Consider the following 4,523-nt stretch of genomic DNA (forward strand, 5'->3'; position numbering starts at 1 on the left):
GCGGCACAGGAAGTTCTCTAGAGTGAGGAGAAAATGGCGGAATGACTCAAAACCCCGCGGGGATCCCAAAAATCCCCTCAGGAACCCCAAAAATCAACTCGGGGACCCAAAAAATGTAAAATATTCCTCAAAGAAACCCCAAAACCCTAAAAATTCCTACAAAAATCAGCGGGAGCGCCGGGAGCAGCGAGTTGGGAGGACTCGGGGATAGAGCGGCACCGGAAGTACCATAGACACGAAGACAGAACGGCGGGAAATTACCGGAAGTGGGCGGGGCTTTGGCAGAACAAGATGGCGGCGCCCACGGAGATGCTGCAGCTGTATCCTGGGAATTTGGGGGAAATTTGGGAATTTTTTTGGAATTTTTGGGCGGAATTTGGGAATTTTGGGGTCTTGAGGAACCCCCGGATCTCTGAGGGAGCTCTGGGGAGAATTTGGGGGATTTGGGGGGTTCCGGGAGGGTTTTGGGGGGAAATTTTGGGAATTTTTGGCAGAATTTTGAGAATTTGCGGGAATTTTGAGAATTGAATTCGGGGAAGATTTTCGGGAATTTTTCCGGAATTTTTTTTTAGGGGGACTTTTTACGGATTTAGGGGCGGTTTGGGGGGGTTCAGGGCCGTTTTTTTGGGAATTTTGGGCGTATTTTTGGGAATTCTGCCTGGATTTGGGGAATTTACGAGATTTTCTGGGAAAATGTTGGGAATTCTGGGGTAAGTTTGAAATTTTTTGGAACTCTGGAGAGATTTTTCTGGAATTTTGAGGGGAATTTTTTTTATTTTAGGGGGATTTTTCGGGAATTCCACCCTGATTTGGGGAATTTTTGGGAATTTTGGGGGGACTTTTTTTGATTTTTGGTATTTCTGGGATTCTTGGCGGGAATTTTCGCGAATTTTGGGGTGAATTTCGGGGGAATTTTCGCGAATTTTGGGGGGAATTTTGGGGTGATTTTTTGGGGGGAATTTGGGGGGCAATTTTTGGGAATCTCAGGTGGATTTTTCAGGATTTTTGGGGGGGAATTGTTGAGAATTTCGGGGAAATTTTCGGGAATTTCGGGGCATTTTTCGGGAATTTTGGGGTGAATTTCGGGGGAATTTTCGGGAATTTTGGGGCTGATTTTGGGGTGAATTTCGGGGGAATTTTGGGGTGAATTTCGGGGGAATTTTTGGGAATTTTGGGGTGAGTTTCGGGGGAATTTTCGGGAATTTTGGGGTGAATTTTGAGGGAATTTTCGGGAATTTTGGGGTGAATTTCGGGAGAATTTTCGGGAATTTTGGGGCTGATTTTGGGGTGAATTTCGGGGGAATTTTCGGGAATCTTGGGGTAAGCTTTCGAGATTTTGGAGCCATTTTGGGGGAATTGTTTGGAATTTTGGGGCTGTTGTTTTGGTGAGTTCTCAGGAAATTTGTGGGGAATTTTCTGGAACTTTCCTTGACCCCTCCCCCTGCTCTTTGCTCCTCCCGCTCCCCTCCCCCACCATCGCCCGCGTGGCCCTGGGGGCGCTCGAGCCCGACCTGGCCCCGCCCCCTCCGCCCCTCCCCCACCAGGGGCGGGGCCACCGCGGCCCCTCCCCCACAGCGAGAGCAGAGAGGAGGCGGGAAACGCTGAGGGTGTGAGCAGGGAACTGGGATGGACTGGGATATACTGGGATAAACTGGGATGGACTGGGATAAACTGGGAGGGACTGGGATGGGACTGGGATGGACTGGGATGGACTGGGATAAACTGGGAGGGACTGGGATATACTGGGATGGACTGGGATGGACTGGGATAAACTGGGAGGGACTGGGATATACTGGGATGGACTGGGGTGGACTGGGATGGACTGGGAAGGACTGGAATGGACTGGGAATAAACTGGGATAGACTGGGATATACTGGGATGGACTGGGAGGGACTGGGAGAGACTGGGAATAAACTGGGACAGACTGGGATATACTGGGATAAACTGGGATGGACTGGGAGGGACTGGGAACAAACTGGGAGGGACTGGGAGGGACTGGGAACAAACTGGGATGGACTGGAATGTACTGGGAGGGACTGGGAGTGATACTGGGAGCCAAACTGGGATGGACTGGGAGGGGATTGGGAGTGAAACTGGGAACACTGGGAGCGAACTGGGAGCATTGGGAGGGGACTGGGAGTGAGACTGGGCAAACTGGGAACACTGGGATCAAACTGGGAGGGACTGGGAACAAACTGGGATGGACTGGGAGGGACTGGGACCCACTGGGAAGGGACTGGGACCAGTTTGGGTCAAACTGGGATGAACTGGGAGGGATTGTGGGGAACTGGGATGAACTGGTCAGGGCGAGGAGCGGGACTGGGCAAACTGGGAACACTGGGAGGGACTGGGAGTGATACTGGGAGCCAAACTGGGCTGAACTGGGAGGGGATTGGGAGTGAAACTGGGAACACTGGGAGCGAACTGGGAGCATTGGGAGCCAAACTGGGATGGACTGGGATATACTGGGAGGGACTGGGCGGGGATTGGGAGTGAAACTGGGAACACTGGGAGGGACTGTGAGCGATACTGGGATGAACTGGGAACGCTGGGAACAATACTGGGATGAACTGGGAGGGGATTGGAAGGGACCGGGAACACTGGGACCTGTACTGGGAGGCACTGGGACCAGTTTGGGTCAAACTGGGAGCACTGGGAGGGGACTGGGAGTGAGACTGGGCAAACTGGGAATGCTGGGATGGAACTGGGAGTGATACTGGGTAAACTGGGAGCACTGGGACAGAGTGGGAGGGGATTGAGAAGGGACTGGGAGGGAACTGGGATCAAACTGGGAACACTGGGATCAAACTGGGAGGGACTGGGATCAAACTGGGAGGGAACTGGGATCAAACTGGGAGGGAACTGGGATCAAACTGGGATTGAACTGGGACCAAACTGGGAACACTGGGACCAAACTGGGAGGGACTGGGACCAAACTGGGAGGGACTGGGGGCTCAGTGGGGGAGGTGTGGGGGCGTGTTCATCTCTGGCCCCGCCCCCTTTCCCCTTACAGGAAAAGGGGGCGTGTCCATGTCTGACCCTGCCCCTCTCTCCCTCAGCCAATGGGAAGCCCTGGGAGCGTTGGGGGCGGGATCAGTGGTGATGGGGGATGGGTTACTGTGAAGGGGGCGTGTCCGTGTCTGACCCCGCCTCCTTTCTCCCCTCCGCCAATGGGAAACCCTGCGATCAATGGGGGCGGGGCCAATGGTTACAGGGGGCGTGTCCATTACTGACTCCGCCCTTTCCCACTCAGCGAATGGGAGGCCCTGGGAGCATTGTGGGCGGGGCCAATGGTTATTGGGGGGATGGGTTGCTGTAAAAGGGGGCGTGTCTCTTTCTAACCCCGCCCCTTTCTCCTCTCAGCCAGTGGGAACCCCTGGGGGCATTGGGGGCGGGGCCAATGGTTATTGAGGGGGATGGGTAATATTAAAAGGGGGCGTGTCTCTTTCTAACCCCGCCCCTTTTCCCTCTCAGCCAGTGGGAACCCCTGGGGGCATTGGGGGGCGGGGCCAATGGTTATATTAAAAGGGGGCGTGTCTTTCTCTAACCCTGTCCTCTCTCTCCCCTCAGCCAATGGGAGGCCCAGGGAGCAATGGGGGCGGGGTCAGTGTGTGAGGGGGCGTGTCTGTGTGTAACCCCGCCCCTCTCTCCCCTCAGCCAATGGGAGGCCCGGGGAGCAATGGGGGCGGGGTCAGTGCGTGAGGGGGCGTGTCTGTGTCTAACCCCGCCCCTCTCTTCCCCCAGCCAATGGGAGGCGCCCTGTGCCCGCTCGCTCCGGGGCGGGGCCTCCTCGTTCCTGGAGCTCCTGGGCTTGGTGCTGGAAACCATCGAGAGCTTCGGGCCGGGGGAGGGGCTGCAGGGCCCAGACCCCGCCCACAACATGGCCGCCAACTCTGCCCCGCCCACATCGGAGTAAAGCCCCTCCCCCATTGGAATAAAACCCCTCCCCCACCCATCAAAGAGCCTCGGTTTCGGTTTCTTGGGGCGGGGGAGGGGGAAAATGAGGCCACGCCCACTCACAGCCCCTCCCCCACCGAGTAACGGCCTCAGCTTGGTTTGATTGGGGGGGATGAGATGAGGCCACGCCCACACTCATGGCCCCTCCCCCACCCATAAATGGCCGCGGGTTGGTTGGATTGGGGGGGAGGGGGAGGAGGAAAAAGAGGCCACGCCCTTCTCTCATGGCCCCTCCCCCACCCCCAACGCGGCCCAAGTTTGGCTTTACTGGTGGGGGAGGGGCCGGGAAAATGAGGCCACGCCCCCTTTTCGTCACCCCTCCCCCACCCCAACGTGGCCTCGGTTTGGTTTGATTGGGGCGGGGAGAGGGGAAGTGAGGCCACGCCCCCTCCCGTGGCCCCTCCCCCGCTTGTCACCCCTCCCATACTCACAGCCCCTCCCCCTTAAGCCCCTCCCATTTTGCCCCTCCCCCACTTTGACACGGCCCCTCCCCCATGCTTTGCCCCTCCCCCACTCTTTGCTCCTCCCCCTTTAAGCCCCTCCCCCTTTAAGCCCCTCCCCCTCAG

This window comes from Ammospiza caudacuta, chromosome 32, assembly GCF_027887145.1.
Source record: "Ammospiza caudacuta isolate bAmmCau1 chromosome 32, bAmmCau1.pri, whole genome shotgun sequence".
NCBI lineage: Eukaryota > Metazoa > Chordata > Aves > Passeriformes > Passerellidae > Ammospiza > Ammospiza caudacuta.